Here is a 19,312-nt window from a genome sequence, read left to right as displayed (position 1 = left end):
GAAGGCAATAATGAATGGCTTTTCAATATGTAGACACAAACACCTAAGGTCCCTTCCTTTTCCCCCAGTGACACTCTATTTTCTGCTGTCCACTCAGTCTTTTAATGAACAATTTCCAATCTTTCTTCTTTAAAAATTCTACCCTCATGATCGTGGTCAGGTAGCACAACCTCCTTGGAGTCTGGAATTGACACAGGCCTGGCTGTTGATACCTAATGGCCCACAACAATCACCTGTTAGTTGCTTTGACATTGGGATGCCTTTGGCGCCTGATTCTTACCTGATTAACGAAACACACCCTACTGTTTTAGGAGAAAGAACTGAGAAACAACTAGTAAGCCTGGTAGTTTCAGCAGAGTTGGGGTGGACTGCTAGGGGAAGAAATGCCGCATCTTCAAGGAGCAGGCAGAAGATAAAGCAGAGCCCAATGCCACCATGAGCAAAGAGGAGCTCCAAGGAGAGGACTGCTTCGTGAGGAGACACCATAACCTTCCTCCTTGTCATATTTTATGTCCTGGAACAGGGAACAAGGGAGTTGACAGGGGTAACAGGGTGGTAAGGACCAGTCTCGTTTTAACAACTTATCTGCTCTTAATTTCATTCTTCTTTAGTATCTTGTGCTGAGGGTTCAATACATTCAGGTTTCATGCCACTGGAGGGTTAAGTGAACTAGAAAAGCACAAACTCCACAAGGAAATGTTTCTGCTTCCAGCTGTCTTCCCATTCTCACTCAAGTCCTTGCATTAGGGCCCTGACCCTTGCCATGCATGTCACGCATGAAGAGTACCTTCTAGGGGAGACAGGGCAGGGGAGGGAGGGATGGAGCGGGAGTTGGGGATTAGCAGATGCCAACTATTGTACATGGAGTGGATAAACAACAAGGTCCTACTGTAGAGCACAGGGAACTATATTCAATATCCTGTGATAACCCATCATGGAAAAAGAGTATGAAAGAGAACGTATATATATGTATCACTGAATCACTCTGCTGTATAGCAGAGATGAACACATTGTGCAAATCAACTATACTTCAATATAAAAAAAAAAGGGCACCTTCCAAGTGAATCTCCAGTTCGAATACAAGGAAAATCAAATCCCACTGCAACAAAATCTCTGTAATTTCATCAAGTATTAACCGGCACTAATTTAGGAGTGTATGAGCTCTCCATACACAACTTGGCATATCACTTTATTCCAGTAACATTTACTATTAACCAACCTAAGTGCAACAACAACAAAAACAGGGGTCTCCTCATTACCTGCTACAGTGAGAAATAATCTACCTTAACTCTTTTCAGCCCTTCAGTGGTTACAATGTGTTTATTACTTTCAGTAATGAATTCTAAGTTACATTATGTTATGGGGAAATTTTTACTGTTTTAGATTTTCTCAAATATATAGAGCCTGTACGTATTCAAAAATAGCTGAGTATCAATTAATAGTTTCCCCATCTGCACAGGTGACGGCCAACTAACAATGATTGGTCTGACCTTGGTTTGGACAAGAGATCTCTTTTCTTTTCCTTTGCCTAAGTGTCATGCCTTGCATTATCTTAATGCATTAAGACCAAATCTGTATTTCTTTTTCAGGAATCATGACAGTGAAAATATCAGTAGTAAATGATTTGTCACCACCAGCTTGATTAAGTCTCCTATTTTCCTATACGGGTGAAACTACAGCACGAGGTAAAATGAAAACCTAACTGTGCTGTCAAGGATCAATTATATTCATAGATACTGCTGGTAAATATATGAAATCAGTGCTAATGGGTCTACATTCCCTTTCACATTTTGATTTTGGTCCTTCTAAATTCATTCTTTCTCCAGAAGAAAAGTGAGTTTAAGACTGACTTCACCAGTGGTATTCTGTATCAGACGGGTTCTTGGTTTTAATTTAGCCACTAAAAAGAATTTGCCACCAGAATAAAAGCACTATATGTTTTTTGTGTGTGTGCGGTACGCGGGCCTCTCACTGTTGTGGCCTCTCCCGTTGCGGAGCACAGGCTCCGGACGCGCAGGCTCAGCGGCCATGGCTCACGGGCCCAGCCGCTCCGCGGCATGTGGGATCTTCCCGGACCGGGGCACGAACCCGTGTCCCCTGCAACGGCAGGCGGACTCTCAACCACTGCGCCACCAGGGAAGCCCAAAAGCACTAATTTTTTCTCTGTGTGTGCTTTGTCTGTTTTACTTTTCTGGGTTCAAAAATAATGCCTGAATATGTGGTCATTATTAACTAAAGCTCAATATACAGAATCTAGGTTGGTAAAAATAATGAAGTTTGAAGGTTATTGCAAAAGAACTGAGGATTCTAGGTAATACCTAGAACATAGTGAAAAATGTGTCTCAGGAAGAGAAAGCCACCACGTTCTGGATGATACCTATTTTCTGAGGACATGTTAGTTAACTTGAGATAACAGAAGTCAGAGAAACATACATACCCTCTTTAACATGATATACAAAGTTGACCTTACACAATAAGGCAAGTAGGAGTCTGAGCCAGTCAGGGTTCTAGTGCACCTCCGTAATCCAAAATACTAGTCTCCTTTGCTCTGGATAATCAGGTGTGGGTAACAGTGGCCTTTTTCTTCCTAAATATCCTCTCTGGGTAGAGACTCAAAAGGTAGATGCCCTGTTTCTTTTCAGGTCGGGAAACAAGGGCTACTTGGGATATAAAATTCACACTATACTCTCCTATAGTAGACTAGAAATCCCTGCCCAGAATTTGAATACCACACACTTGCTGTGGTCCATATCACAGGCATTCTGCAAGGGACCCAGCTTAGATGGCGCACCTTTCTACTGCCCAGCAAACTGGAATTGGTTTAATTCCATTCAACTTATCAGGGGATTATAAGAGGGGCTGGAATAAACCTCTTTTACAGAGATGTTAATGAAATTGAAGAATCTTTATCTACTTCCACAATAGGAACATGAAGCAAATAATCACTCCGTTTACCTAGACATTTCAGATTTGCTTTTGCTCAAATTATCCTGATATTACGTCAGTTCTTCATGACTCTTTACAAGGCACAACCAATCTTCATCTTCTTCTCACGATTCCAGATAATTCTGAGCTGGTGACAAAGGAATAGGGCTGGAGACTCTTGTTATCTCTAACTCACCTTCAAAGCAAGTGCTTCAAAGCACACTTTTCGGTGACCGATGGAGAAAGGGTAGGGCCCTGTAAGGAAGCCTTGCTGTTAATGTATTTGCTTCCCAAGTGGGAGGTGTCTCCGACTATTCCACAAACGTAGGAAAAAAAGGGGGATTCTATTCTGTTATGTTTGTAAACAATGCCGATTTACTAAGCCACGTCCCTCCCCTGAGACAGCTTTCTACAAAGGATACTATTAATGGACTGCTGGTTCAATCTGCCTATGAGGTCATTATTTCCAAGATCTTGAAAGAGACTATTTTGTTTGGGGCGGCTGTAGGCTCTATTTCAAGAATTGTACAAAAGTGCCATTATTCTCCAGGAACCCAATCGAAAAACTGTTGATCTTTAAAGTTTAACTGTTGTCGTTCGCTTCTGCAACACAGCAGAAACTTGCAAGTGCAGGTCACGCTGGATCCAGCCACAGGCCATTTCATTTCACTTTTAGAATGTGGCTCTTAGCATTGAGGAGGAATCTGAATGGACAACCAGCAACAGTTTGTATCTGTTCACAAATTGCTTTCAGACTTGGCTACTAGGTTTTTCAGAGAGAATTCAAATGGCTTTTGTGGACAGTGTACTTTTTGTCCAGCCCTTGGGACTGAATGTGGCTTACCGATGCTCTGTAATTACAATTGAAATTCATCAGCAGTAAGAAATGAGCCTCTGGTCTCATGATAACCAAGAAGCCAGAACACCCCTCTTTCAGAGTACTAAGAAAGATTAATTCTCTATCTCCTCCCCTCCTTATCTCCCTTTTCTCTCGCTCTCTTCTCTACTCCCCACTCTCACCCCCCAAGTGCAAGGGCAGGCACGCACACACAGGTGCATACACACACACACACACCCCTTCACTGAGTTGCCTTTTGACACAGAGATTTGCTGCAAAGTACTTCAGAGGAAAACTTTTATCAAGATGCATGGCAACTTTAGATGAAATGATTAGGCATTATAAATAATTGTCATTATTCTCTCATTCTTCCAAAATGTATTCTCTTAATGTGGTGACAAACTAAACCCTCAGAGAATGTTCAGTAGGTTACAAAAGAAAGCCGCCAGCCTGCATGTTCCAGGAGTCAAGGGGAAAGACAGGTGCTCAAGTATACTCTAGCTAATGTGGCCAAAATTCATATCATGGCATATGTGTTGAACTGGATACAGTCAAAAATGCCAATTGTGCCCATTTGCCACAGATGCTCTACCCAGGTGTGTGAAGGGTGAGACTCCAGAAATACTGGCCCTACAACTTGCAAAGATCATCTATTAAGCCATTAGCAACTGCACTAAATATTTTCGTCAGATCTGGTGCCATCAGAGACAACCCATATGTCTGTATTATTCTGTCTGCTTTCAAAAATCTAAATAACTGTTTATTTGCATATTTTCCCAATGAGAGACAAACTAATAATGGTCTCCTTTCAAAAACAAAAGCCCAGGCCGGCAGATGCACAGCCATGACCTAATAAACCCAGAGGTAAAGCTCCCAAACCACCAACCACACGAGGCCATTACTATAAATTGGTGAGCACATCAATATTGCTTATATCCCTGTCATATCAAACTAGAGGATCTAACACAGGAATGAGATGTAGCCCAGGGGAAATTTCCAGGGTGAACTTCCTAATGTTTCTGAGATACCTACATAAAGAATAGGGTTGGCTGCAAGACACCTAGAGCTGATGAGATGACAGCTAAACTGACAAGAGCACACATGAAATAAGACTGATTTCAGGATCTCAAAAATGTAGTAAGCAAGTCAAAGAACTCTCACTAAGTTTAGACATTAACAGAACATGAGAGCGTTTCAAATTTCTGGAATTGGGTACATCTTTTTAACAAGAATTAGCTCTACAGATCAAGAAAGAGTGAACTTTAAATGACAGCTTCCAGACTTGGAGGTATTAAGTAAACATAGATTTAAAGTCAGCCAATGTCTCCTTAGACAATGATATCAACACTGGGCTGTTCTTCGTATTTCAGGATGAGGTTACCGCTTTTACTGTAAGAATGACGCATACACTGAATTATACTTTGCTCGTGGGAAAAAGGATCCAAGAGTTACTTGCTGGCTCTTTCTTGGGCTTCCCTGTAAACAGAAGCAGACATTTTCAAGATGGCTAGCTGAGCTTCCTGGGATAAACTGCGATGGGGAAACAAATGATGCTTCGCTAACTACCCTACGCTGATACTAAACCCACTTTATCTTGGACACATTCTTAGCAACTGAACCAACCGGCCAGACACTTATGACTGACAGTGTAAGAAGATGTAGTGAACTGTTTTCAATTGCCAAAAAAGAAAAAAAGAAAAAAGGAAAACGTCATCTAGCCTTCTACAAAGGGGACAATGTATTATCATTTGAAAGGATGTTTATACCTTGCTTTACATTTTTACAGCAACTTGTATCTGAAGATTTCTAGCAACTTTTCAGACATTATTTCCCATAATATGCTAAGATGCCAAAGAAGAGAGAAAGGGCTCATTTTATAGGGAGGAGAATGAGCCAGGTCTGGGTCCCTCAGCAGCCCTAAACCCACACTCCCATTCCCAGACAAGGTGGACGAGAGCCCGACCCCTAACAATAGTCAGCCAGATGGGCCCAACTTAGCATCGCCACCATCTTGTATCAAATTGCACATAGTCATGAAACATGTCATTCCCCTCACTAGATCATAAGCTCCTTGAGGGTAGAACCCCTCAGTCAGGACTATAATGCTTTCAAACTGCCTAGTACAGTGCCTTGTCCCCAGGAGGCATTAAATACACATGTGAGGGAATGAAATGGAACTCTATAAGTTCTATGCCTTTGTTGAAGCTCTGAGTAAGTTTTTCATGGTGTTGAATAAGCCTATATGCCTACTCCAAGCAGGTCTGAGCTAAGAAGGCGTTTGGAAGTTTTGGCACTAGTCTAACTGCCAAGCAATTGGGCATCATGTAGACGCCAGCTACCCTCGGATTATCGACACCTCATTTTTTACTGTATGACTTCATAATGTCCAGGAGCTTATTTGAGCTCTTGCTCTTATTTGAGCCGGACACCAACATGTGAAGAAGGGAGCACCATCCCCATTTTCCATGTGAGGAACTAACGAGGCATAGAGGTTAAGCGACTTCCCCAGGGTCACAAAATAATTGAAAGAACTGAGACCAGAATCTCGAACTCTCCCCAATTCCCCTCCCATGACACCATTACAATATGGATCCAAGTAAACCCACAAACACACACACATTCTCTCTCTTCGTATGTGCACTTTCATCCTCCCCGAATATTCATATGACAGTTCTAGCTTTTTCATTTCAACCCACTTCAGGCTGGTACTTACCGATTTCAACTGCTTGTCTCATCCAAAGACCCAAGGCTAGGAGATTTACTGACAGAACTCCAAGAGGATTCGTTGGCCGGTAGGACCAATTCTTAGATGGCCTTGTTTTGGGGCTTGTCTGTTCTGGGGCACTCACCAAGGGAACTCTGCTATCAGAGACAGGGGTGTGCTGTTTCAGAAAGCCTGGCCTGGGAGATACCATTACAGCGTGTAATGGAGGGAAGCCATTTCAAAGATCATTTGATCAGGAGTTGCTGAGCTACTTGTTAGGCAGATTTGCAAAAGCAGCCGGACAAGTAAGGGAGGCACTAGCTCTTTTTACAGCCGCCTCATTTCAATCTTAGATCCTGCAAGAGATAGCTCACTACTGACACACATACAAGGCATGGTCACACGGAATGCATTCATGCTCTCTCTCACACACGCGAGCAAATGAGGTCGGTTCCGCTGTAGTCCTGTTCTCTGTTATGAGTGGCTTCCACTGTTTGTAGCAGGAACTTCACAGTAATGAAATCCAATAAGCCAGCACATTATAGCTGCAAATTTCAATAATAGGTTGCAAATAAGGTAATCGATAGGTATACCCCAGCCTCCAGACCTCATACACTGCATATATTATAGGGGGCAAATAGTTCCTATTCGAATGACTTCTTAAGCTTCTAAATGTATTGTGCATGCTGCGTGAGCTAATGCCAGGAAAATGCTAAAAATCACCTGACCTGTGTTTATATTTGCAAACTGATGCATTATCACAGGTTTCAGCTTTTCATGTCCAACACTGATGCTTCTAAGAAGAGAAAATAAGATGCATAAAGAACAGAGGTAGAAATTTTTGTAAGCGTTAAAGAAAATAAAAGATGCCTCAAATAAACGTGTGGAAAAAAGAAAAGGGAAGCAAAACCTAGTAATAAAACATTTCCTAGTTCTCAAAAGAGAATGTAGTATCCTTGGAAGCAGTCAGATGGAAAAAATTAGATGCAGACTAGCAGCCCAAGTGAACAGGATATGGTAAACCAACATCTCGAGTCTCTGGGGTTCTAGCTGCTCGCTGTTACTATGCATGGGTGATAATTATACCCTTCCCTGATCCACTCCGGCAAAAGAGCCACAAATTCCCTCAAACTCAAGCCTAAAAATTCAATTCCCAAAGTTGCTAGGGCTTTTTGTATACCAGAGAGATGTCTGGACATTGTTTTCGAACATGCGCCTTATGGCTTATCGTCCTAGGAACTTGCTCTATTCTCAATGTTCTACACCCAAATCGGCCTTCTATAGGGAAGGTGCCCATTGAATATTTGAAGAGAAGAGTTACATGGGGTCAATTGAGATCTTAGCATTACATATTTCTAAACTAGGAATTTAGATCATTGTAGCAAAGCTCATATGCTACCCCCTCTAAACTAGGAATTTAGATCATTTTAGCAAAACTCATATGCTACCCGCTCCCCGCAAAAAAAAGACATCCTGCCAGAACTGGAGGTCAAAGAATTTGAGCTGGTGCAAAATGCAGCAACTCTTCTTCAAGCTTTTGCCCCTTAACCTAAGTTTACAAAAGAGCTGAGCATGTGTCTCAGCATCTTATTTGGGGGCTATGGTTAAGGATGAGGAAATACTATCTATTAAAAACAAAGGGCTTCCCTCAAATGCTGAAGGAAGAACGGGACGTGACCAGGCCCAATTTCCATCTATCCCACTTCACAAATGGTAGGGGATAAACATCCAGCTGGCCATAGCCTTAGTTGCAGGAATTCCCCATCTCCTACCCCCACCTCTTACTGCCACCAAAGAGGATTATTTTCGTCTTAAAAAAAGACTGTCCATGGGTCTAAGAAAAGATCGTAATCCACCCAATGAAATTCCTCTAGAAACCAAAAGCCCGAAGGATGACCTCACAATCGAGCATGCTGGCTTCCCTATGGCTTTCCTGTACCAGGTAAGTTCTTCACTTACGAGCTGTCAGATCCACCAAGTGATTCATTCTCCTTGCTGCCCGTTACTCAGCTGCCACTGTCCACTTCTATAAGATGTGGCTCATGACATGCAGCAGATCCCTCCTCCAGCACTCGATCAGCTATGCTGCCCCAGTGCTCACCCGAACACACAAAGAGAAGGATGCCAGGTACCTAAGTCTTTCTGGAGCCCGGAGAAGCCTCCAGGCTGAGAGCACAGGGCCCAGCCCTCACTTCAAAGGAAGGACATGACGGCCCGGTAGGAAAATTGCAGATAAAGCAGAAGTAGGGTTTGTTGCAAGGAACGCGAGTCGGCAGGCCTGAGTTCCCAAGGACTCCTGTGGAGGCGGGACTGTGGCCTAGAACACATCTTGACAAACATTTGGGGAAGAAAAAGGGAAGGAAAGTTGGGTGTTTATAATAAATATATATAACTCCATTATAATTCTGTATCAAGCAATGGTCATCTCAGAGTGTTCGTTCTCCTTTAAGATTGAGCCTAGGGTAATTCCCTGGTGGTCCAGTGGTTAAGACTCTGTGCTCTCACTGCAGAGGGCCCGGGGTTCAATCCCTGGTCAGGGAACTAAGATCCTACGAGCCGTGCAGTGTGGCAAAAAAAAAAAAAAAAAAAAAAAAAAGATTGAGCCCTTAACTATGAGGGTCTATAATGAGGGTCTATATGAGGGTCTTTATGCACAGCTGTATAAAGAGAGGAAAAGAGAAGATCTTAGGTCAGCCTAACATTGCTTTTTATAGGAAAAGAAACCAGTTACATGCCTTCTTCTTGTGGACTGTTGGCTGACTTTCATTTCAAAGAATCCTAAGACCAAAGCAGAGACCTACTCCCCTTTAACGGTAAGGTGCTGCGAGTAAAGAGATAAATAAACGCCCAGCTCTGAGGGACATTATAGACTTGAGCAGTGGGTTTCATCTCTGGCTGCATACTGTATATAAAATGTATATTAAATACACAGATAAAAATATAACTACAGAACAAGGGCATGTGTATTACAAATTGAAGGGTGCTACAAAAAGAGGGACTGAAGAAGAAGGGAAGACTCTCCTTCACTGACTGCTATCCTATTGGATGAGAAATCAGTGCCAATAATCATACCTCCCCATATAAGGTAAGTGTTTGATGTAGATGTTCCAAAGAACATCACTGTCCTGCCTTTCATCTCCATGCCACCAACATTCGTATGTACCAGGTACTGTGTCAGGTGCAGGGGGTATACAAAGAGAGGTGAATAAAGACCAGTCCCTGTCTTCAAAGAGCTCACCGTTAAATGAGGATGGTAGACAGGCATACATACAATAGGGAATACAATGGATGCACCCAGGTGGGCACAGAATGCTTTGGAAGGACACAGCAGAAAGGTAACTGAGGTTCTCAAAGAGATCAGAGATACAGTACTTCAGCAGGGTACTGAAGGATGAGTAGGAAAGCACTAGGTTGGTGTAATACATTATTCAACAGTATATTCCAGCAAACAAATACTCCAAGCATGCTAGATTACGTTTCTTAGCCTTAGGCCTCTGTTTCTGCTGAACTAAGTGATGCTGGTGCTATGTAAGAAAAAGAACAGATCTTAAACCTCTGGAAGAAAGTAACATGTATGAGACTTTCAAAGGCCAGAACACTGGCTTCTGGTGAACTATGGAAGGGATCGGTAAGGGTGACACAAAGCATTTTCCAGAACTGAAGTCATATATGGGCAGAACAGACTTCTTTTGGGGAAATGTATTAAGAACATAACACTTGGAAAAAGAAACTACTTCCTTTCATGTTACATTTAAGAACTAAGTTGCATCTTGCTCTGCAATTTTAATTTTTGGAGTTGATTTCTGGTTAGGTCTTTTTATAAACCCAAAAGAATTGTCTCCAACCAAAGAAGAATGGCTAATTCTAGCCCCACTCCTGGATTGTTCTGTGATCTTCAGATCATCACGAAATCTTCATAAATAAATTCAATCTTTCATTCAGCATTTACACGGTGTCTAGTATGTGCCCAGGAAGGCAGGGGATGCTTTGGAAGGCCAGCGTAGGAAGGGTAGCTAATACTCCCCAGAGGCATCAGAGGGCATTACACTTGAGCAAGGTATTGAAGGGTGAGGAGGAACTCATCAGGGTCTGGGGCAAGAGATGAACAAGTTACAGTCCCCACCCTCAAGGAGACAAAGTATAATGGGTGTTGGCCATGACAACTCAGGCCAAAGATGACAACAGGTTGCTACTGAAGGACAGGAGAGGGGCTCCCAGCAGCCTGAAGAAGGAAGCTTCACAGAGGAAGTACACTGGAGCTGAATTAGGAAGAACAAATAACCAAACCATGGGGAGGTCACGTTTCAGGCACAAGGAACAACACGTGCTAAGGCCGAGAGGAGAGTAGAGACAATGTAGTGTATTAGAGAATCTACAGGTAACTTGGTGTGACCGTAGCAAAGAAGAGGGATGCGAAAAATAAGACCAGTGGAGATCAAATTAAGAAGGATATCGTATGCCTTTCTTTGGGGTTTGGACTCTTCCTGTCTAGATAAAGAGATCTCAAACAGTGGAATGGCATGATTAGCTTTGCATTTCAGAACTATTATTCGGGTGACAGTGTAGCAGATACAGCAGGTTGAAGAAGACTTGGGGAATTTTTTTTCCCATGGAGTGGGATGTTCCAGGTAGAAACATGGGAATAATTTTGAAAAGAGACAACTCTCAGAAAACGAGCCACGGGAGAGGAAGCACGGGCAGTATGGGAATAGAAAGACAGGAAAAGAGAAGTTTCAAGAGGGGTCTCTATTTTGGACATTGGCCAAATATGGCAGGGATGCTAGACCTGGTATGATTAACTGGTCTCAGCGCCCCAAATGGAAATCTGGGTAGAAATATATTTCTATCCCAAGAGGCCCAGAGGCATGTGGGAGGACTGACTTTTTTTTTTTTATCCTTTAGGGGGTTTTCCAGCTTTACTGAAGGATAACTGACAAATATAAAATGTACATATTTAAGGTATACAGTGTGATTAATGGTTTGGTATATGTACACAACGTGAAATAGTATACATATACCAATTAACATACAATTGTGTAACGTGAAATACAATCGCGTTAATTAATACATCCATCACTTTTTTGCTTTGTTTTGCTTTTTGATATGTTGAAAACACTTAAGATCCACTCTCTTAGCAAATTTCAAGTATACAACACAGTATTATTAACTACAGTCACCATGCTGTACATCACATCCCTAGTGTAGCCTTTAGTTTTTGTTCAGGATTCCAGACAGAACCGTGCCTCAGTTTCTGGTCTTTTTGGAAACGAGAGTAAACAACTAGCTTAGAATGGTGATTAATTAAAAAAAAAGCTAATGAAGTTGGTATGCTGATAACAAATATGATCATGCGGGAGGCCCCTTAAATGAGCAGCCACTGGACCACCAGTAATGATCACATTCCCAAGAGAATAATAACGCGTTATTCTGGTTTGGGCCAATAGGACAGCCCTGACCAGTTTTATAGAAAATTTGTCTAAATGTTTATAAAGACTCCACCAGCAAACATAAACATTCTACAAAGACTAAATACCTGCAAATGGTCCTCGAATACGTAACTTTTGTATAAGTCCATATACAAAGAAGAGAGAACAAACGCAGTGACACAATGGATAGCTCGGTAAAAATTAAACTAGGAATATCTAGTAGGAAGCAAAACAAATATCTAAGCACCCTGTCTTTATTACACAGCAAATAATAAAAAGCTGAAGGAAACGTCAATTCACATGTGGTGGGAAAAAAAAAATCTCTCCCTAGCTATATCTATTCCTCTCAACAGAGAAAGCAAAATTAAGACAAACATAAACGTAGCAGCAGTTCTAACATGTGTATTTGGCGTTATGGAACGGTTCAGTGGAGAGCAGGACACGTGGGCTGAAAATATCAATTTGGAGACCATCAGCACGCGAGTAGGTGCAATTGCCCAGGAAGAGTATAGAATGAGAGAGGAGGAAAGACCTCGGGGGAACACCAACATTTTGGGGCTGGAAGACGAACCAGGGATCCTCGAGAAATATGCTTAAAGTAGAGGAACTGGCTCTATGACATCATGGAAACCAAGAGAAACGTATTTCAAGATGAATATGGCTATGAGGCAAATGTCACAGAGAGGTCAAAAATGCTCTTATCTTTTTGTCCTCCCATCCTTTCCCTAGATTTCACTAAAGTTGACGCTTTGTCATTTTCAGGTCAGAAGAGAAATGGCCAAGTGGCACCAGAGGTCTGCTGATGTGTTTCAGAATGTTTCAAGAATTTCCAGGCTCTGGAAATTTGGTACTCCTTGAGCAGCATGAACAAAACCACACAGCAGGCCTCGAGAAAGGTTTTCCTTTTGGTGGTAAACGGTACCACCGTGGCCATATATCACTCAGCCTTGTTGCAAAGGGTACTCTTATGATGTCACATTTATTGCACTTTTGCAACATGCTGGGCATCACACAAGACACAGAGAGAAACACCGTGTGGTCTGGCGAGCAGCTAAACTGTAGCTAGTAGCATTTAGACATCTTTTCACAGGAAGGATCATGCTCAGTTCAAACAGCTCATATTTGCCAAGTGTCGCCCCAAAGACTTTGCCAAACAAAGATGCAAATATTCAGTCTAGACTAGTACCTTCTCAGCCCAGCACTGCTAATGAGCTTCATGACCTTGAGTACATCCCTTGGTCGCTCTGAATCTATTTCCTCACATGCAAAAGGTGACTACCTCACCAAGAGGTTGTGAGGATCAAATGACCCACATGTGGGAAATGCTTTGAAGTAATTTAAGATTTTTTACCCCACAGAAGGTGTTTACAATTACTGCCACAGACTTCACAGGCCATAAAAAAAATCACCACCATTCATTGAGATTTGATTATGTTCCAGGCACTCTGCTAAAAGTTACTCATGTACAAGTTCACATAACTTGCAAAACCACTTGTATTATTATTTCCATTCTACAGGTGAAACTGACATTCAGAGACATCAGTTCACTCGCCAAGGTCACAGAGTAAGACTAGACAATCTCAAAGACAAATACCATATGATACCTCTTATATGTAGAATCTACTAATAAAATATGACAGAAATGAACCTATCCACCAAACAGAAACAGACTCACAGACCTAGAGAACAGACTTGTAGTTGCCGGGGGAGGGGGCGGGAGTGAGGACTGAGAGGTTGGGATTAGCAGATGCAAACTATTATATACAGAATGGATAAACAACAAGGTCCTATTGTATAGCACAGGGGACTACAGTCAATATCCTGTAATAAACCATAATGGAAAAGAAAAACAAAACTATACAATCCCATGTCTGTGCGACTCCAAAGCCCATGCTCTTATTTATGCTTCCTCAATCACATTACAGTTTGATGTGATATGCTGAGTTCTCAGTTACTCACAGCTTTTGCATGGACACAAATGCTCTTAGGGCTCTGAAGTGAGTGAACCGTGCCTCCACTCTGCTGTCTGGGGCCAAAGCCTGGAAATGAGCAGACCCCCTGCCCAGGACACAGACATTTCAGCATGAGAATCAAGGGCAGAGGAGTGCCTGTGGTTAGAGACCAGACCTCTGGCTCCACCAGCATCAGAAGTCTTTTCCATTCCTCCTCTCGGTGACATTACCGAGGGCCTCAGGATTTCAAGGGAAAAGCTGTAGGACTAGAGGGGACATTGAAATGAACATGAAACATTGCTACAGTGGCCAAATAAGCATGTCTGAAAATGACACAGGAAATGAGGAAACTCGCATGGGTTAATTTTATTTTTCACTCATCTTAAGTGGAAATGAGCATTGACCCCTAGCCCGTGGTTAAGCAGAAATAAAGACTTAAAGGAAAGCACGCAACCAGTCCTGTGAAAATCGGGTCTTTGGCAGCAAGGAACCATACTGTTTCTCTGTTACCTCAGGGTTCTACCCCTTTGAGAGCACCTCCTTCCAAGGGCTGTGGTAAGGATAATAACATCTACCATTTTTGTTGAGCACTGACTATAGTCCAGACATTGAGCTAAACGCTTTCATACAGTATCTCAATTCATCCCCATAACAACTCAATGAGGTATTAGCGTCGTGCCCATTTTACAGATGAGGAAACTGAGACTTGAAGATAAGTAATTGACTCAAACAAGGTTACATGGCTAGGAAGCGGCCAAATTGGGATTCAAATGCTGGTCCAGCTGATTCCAGAGTTGGTGCTCCTAATGCTTCTATCATAACAGATGAAGGGGTTATTAAATATTTTGAGAAGTATAAAGTACCATATACATGCAAGGGGTGGGTCTCCTTACTTAGCGTTCCTCATTGTATTCAAGTGAATTCAGGGAGGTGAATTTTGTCCCTCCTAAAATTCAGCCAGTACTGTCAGTTTTATAAATTGCTTTCGGTGAGTCTCAGCTTATCGGCAGAAATGATCAAATGTAAATTTGCCAAGCTATTTCCCTAAAGCCGTCTCCTGGTGGAAGTGGTGGCTAAATCTTAATTAAGTACAATATTTCCATTAAGGTCTAAAAGCTCACTTTTATTCCTCTGCCTTATGCCCAGTGACAAAGCACTTTGTTACACAATCTTCTAGAAAGATGACCCATCTTTCCTGTGCTAAGCAAGATGTCTATGAGGCAGTTTGCTTTGGGAAGTGTCCTCCCTAAATCCTGACTGCTGTTTCCAACCACTCATGGGCCCTCAAGGCCTTTTGGAGCCTGAAGACCACTGAATTACATGATGAAGATTCTGCTGACCCCCAACTTCAAGACTGCTGCCTTGTACTATGGTTTCATGGTGATTCATCTTTCCCATTCAAATGAAATTACCTCAGGGGCAGAGTCTGCGCCTCTCGCCCATTTGAATTTCCCTCTGGGCCTTGTACTATGTGTGGCCCACAGAAGGTCCTCAATGTGAGCTGGTAATGCCATTGGAATCCTGGAATTGAGGGAGAGAGGCACTGGATCTGTCCTGACCACATGTCGCTGCCCACCCACCCCGTTTAGTTTCTTAATCGAGTTTCTCAAGTAGCTGCCCTGGGCCCGGCATTGTGTTAGGCACTGAGCATCCAAGATAAGTAAGGTGGTGTGGTCTCAGCTATCAAAGAAGTTCTCGATCTAATGATGGGTGTACATGGGGTGGGCTGGAGAAGTGGTAGCCCAGAGTATAGGCTCTTCCCCATGGTGTGCTGGAACCCATATCCAATGGCAGCTTGGTTATATTTTGGTGTTTCTACTCCAGGGAGACTCCAGCAGGGGCAGCCATGGACTACGGAGACTCCTACAAGGTGCTCTTGTGGCCTAGGGTGGTACATGGCCCTGGCACCAGGCTCCTGATCTATTGGTTCACTCCTGGGGTTTTTTTTTTTCACCCTCTGCAGGGAAATCTACAGTCTGTCTGGAGTGCAAGGAAGTTTCTTCAGCTTGTCTTTACCCACGCCTACTGAGAAATCTCCTCTGTTAACTTGTTAGTAACAGCTGTTGAAATTCCAGTGGGGTCTATATGTGCTCGTGCACACTCACAATAGGAATATGTTTTATCATCCAGCTAGCTCATTGGCCTTTTCTTTCTCTTTCTTTCTTGAATACCATGGTCCAGGGTTAACAGGGGAAGGGTAGACCTGGCTGGATGAGAGGTACCTGCTGGAAGCAGGACTGCCCTTTCCACGTGTCTAATCGGCAGGCAATTCCAGATCATAAACATAAAACCAAAGACACACTTTCACATAGGAAACCATTATGAGTGCATAAAGAAACGCATGCTTCACCTCCCCCTGCCCTTGGGAGAGAAATGAGGTGGCAAGTTAAGCCATAAACGTCCAAAAGATAAACAAACCGTTGAAACCCTAACCTCTCTGGAAAGGAGTGGCTAAGGTTCTGCCTATTAGAGGTGATTTCTGCAAAAGGAAACTATGGTGAAAGGATGTAAAACTTGACCTGAGGGTTGAGAACTAGTGGCAAATAGGGGGGAAAAAGTGACAGCTGTGACTACGAACTACTGCCTGTAATTGGGTGTGTTACAATGTGTGTGTGCGTGTGTGTGTGAAGTGAGAAAGTGTGTGAATGTGATAGTATCAGTGCGGGGGTACGTATAAGAGTTTGGGAAAGTATTACATGGGTGTGTACGTGACAGCGTGGGTCATTATTAGTACTGTTGTGAATCTGTGTCAAAATGAGTGTTGCCATGGGTAAGTGTGATTACGTGTGAATGTGACACGGTTAGAGTGACTGTATCAGTGCTGAATATATGAGTGGAAGGGTGTAATTCGGAGTGTACAAAGATAGAAGAGTTTAAATGGGTGAGACTGTGTTTATGGTGTGAGCATGTATAAATGTGAACATATGAACATGTATGCACACGTGTGTGTCCGTGACTTACGAGCTGTGTAAACATGTAACTGTGAGGAGGAAATAGTGGTGTCAGTGCAAATGTGTTGGAGTGTATGAAATTGAGCGTGTGTATGACCATGTGAGAAACAGGCAGGGGAAAGTCAACCTATGTCTGCGTACGGAGTGTGTGTAATTGTGTAGGAATGTGAGGGAGGGTTAAGGGTGACTGCATCATCTGAGTGGAAGTGAGTGTGTAGGTATGACTGGGAGAGTGTGAGAACATAAGAAGGAACGTACAGAGTGTGTGAGAACGTGAGGGTGGGTGTATGATAAGTGTGGGTGTGTGTCAGTACGGAACTGTGAATATAGAGACGTGACTATGTATCAGTGTGTGTCAGTATGAATGTACCTGTATATAGTGTGTTCAGAAATATGACGGTGTGTGAGGGCGAGGGGGTAAGAGTGATCATCACTATGAATGTGTCCAGTGTGAACAGTGAGTGTGAGTCAAGGAGGTAAATATGATCGTGTGAACGTACAAGGGTATGAGTATATGCTTGTGAGAGAGTGTGTGTGTGAGCGCCGGAGGGTACCAAAATTATCTGGGATGCTGAGAAACCCTCCAGAAGTGTCTTTCCTCCCAAAGTCACTACATGTGTCCAGTTACACGCAAGCACCTTAGCCCCTCTCAACCTCTATCTCCTCATGGGTAAAACAGTGATGATAAAAATACCTACCTCGAGCTAGTATCACTTTTATAATCAGAAACAAAAACAGCAACGATCAGAAAAAAATTTCTACCTTGCAGAGTTACTGTAGGATCAAATGGTCTCATGCAAGTAAAATGCCTAGCACGGTGCTGGCAACGGTAGACAATACATACAAGTTATTATTGTGGCTGTCATGGAACACCCAGGAGAGACCCAGGGGCTTGCTTCTTATTTTAGCCAGTTCTAGTTACCTTCTGTTGCTCAAGCTCTATAGAGGATACCCTGCCAGAGCATCTCTGGAAAGCTGAATGCATCAATGTCGGCAAGGCTGTAATTTCATACCTTCAATCTCACGGCCAGAACTCTGGAGCTTCCCCTCCATGAGATGGCATCACAGAAGCACCTGCCACTGAGCCGCAGTTTTCCTTTGTCCTGTAGGCCCAGGACAGGCTCAGTGTGAAAGGAAACTGCATTGTATATTCCTTGTTTGTTTTTTGTTTAGGTCTCTTTGTTTTTCTTGTTGGGTCTTTTTTTAAATTTTGGTTGTTTGGTTTTGACTTGGGCAATATGAGAGATGTCTCAGCAACTGACAAAAAGACAGAAGACCAGACAGGGAGACAGAGGGACGGTAAGATACAGATAGCTGGACAGCAGCATATAGCCACAGAAGGCCAGACAGGGACGACAACAGAGGAAGCTATCATGGCTGCCTGAGAGGAAAAGAGACAGGTAGATGATCAGAGAGGCAGGTCAAGAAACCTGAAAGGAGTGGACAGGAAGAGAGAGGGGCCCAAATGGAAAAGCTGTTAGGGAACTGCCAGACACTTGAGAGAGACTAGAGACCTGTGAAGTTTGGTCCCTACTCCTGAAGACCTTACACAGTCCAGTTAACCTGCCAAGATGAATACTCCAGAAATCATGCAAGAATTAGTTAAGGCAGCAGAGAAACAAGGGCTACACTACATGCTACAGACTCGGGCGTCGTTGGAGAGCTGGGGGAGGAAATGCTCCCTGGTTGGGTGGTAAGACAGAGGGAATGTTCTGGAAGGTTTAAGTTAAGCCTGCCAGGCCCAGAAGCTGGGATGGATGGGATGGGGGTACACTTTGAATAGGAAGGTAAAGTTAAGGTTATGGGGCAGTAGAAATTACAGGAACCAATTGGTGAATTTGGGGCATGTGGCTGAAATGCCACTTCAATATCAGGAAAGCAAGAGGAAAGGAAATGACAGCTTGATGGGAAGCGTGTCTGTGTTACACTAAAGCTCTTAGATGGAGCTTGACATTTGCAAAGGACTTGGCAATGACTGGTAGGTTGTTTCTCCTGCTCACTCCAGGATGTAGGTCAAGGTTGTCAATCCCATATTAGAGATGGGGGAACCAAGAGACCAAGCGCAGCTGCACAATCCCCCAGAAAGTACGGGCTGTGCCCTGAGGCCTGGCTGGTGAGGCCCAGGCAGGGTCTCTGACATAGGGAGCTCTGGTGGAAAGGTGGCATTTACCTGGATTTGGAGATCCCTAACTCCCTGCCCTGGAATCCATTACTCACCTCACACAGCCACCGCTGCAGGACCTCAGCACAGGTGGGTGCTGCCCATGAGAAGGGGCCGGGCTGCCTTCAGCTCCGACGGGCTCAGTGCTGGGCACACCAGCTGCCACAAGATGCAAGGACTCAGCTGCTCTTTCTTGGGGGAAACCTGCCGAGAGAAGCATTGTGGGGGGGCGGGAACCGCCTTCCCCACCTGCTACTACTCCATGCAACCCCCCAAATATCACACACACACACACACACACACACACACACACACACTCACACACACTACAGAAAATCCCTTAAGAAGGTAGATA

The 19,312-nt window shown here is 43.4% G+C and overlaps 1 protein-coding gene across 2 annotated transcripts in view; it reads right to left on the bottom strand.

The window, feature by feature from the left end:
* The window catches only part of PAK3 (p21 (RAC1) activated kinase 3), a 108,794-nt gene extending 89,683 nt beyond the window's left edge, over positions 1-19,111 (bottom strand). For both annotated transcript variants that reach the window (XM_029241515.1, XM_029241516.1), the window contains exon 1: positions 19,014-19,111. The gene's annotated coding sequence lies outside the window, so the exon portion shown is untranslated. The remainder of the gene's footprint in view (positions 1-19,013) is intronic.
* Positions 19,112-19,312: the final 201 nt, after the last annotated feature.

Source organism: Monodon monoceros, unplaced genomic scaffold (genome assembly GCF_005190385.1).
Source record: "Monodon monoceros isolate NGI ecotype Baffin Bay Population unplaced genomic scaffold, NGI_Narwhal_1 Super_Scaffold_22, whole genome shotgun sequence".
Classification (NCBI taxonomy): Eukaryota; Metazoa; Chordata; class Mammalia; order Artiodactyla; family Monodontidae; genus Monodon; species Monodon monoceros.
This window is presented reverse-complemented; position numbering and strand designations above follow the sequence as displayed.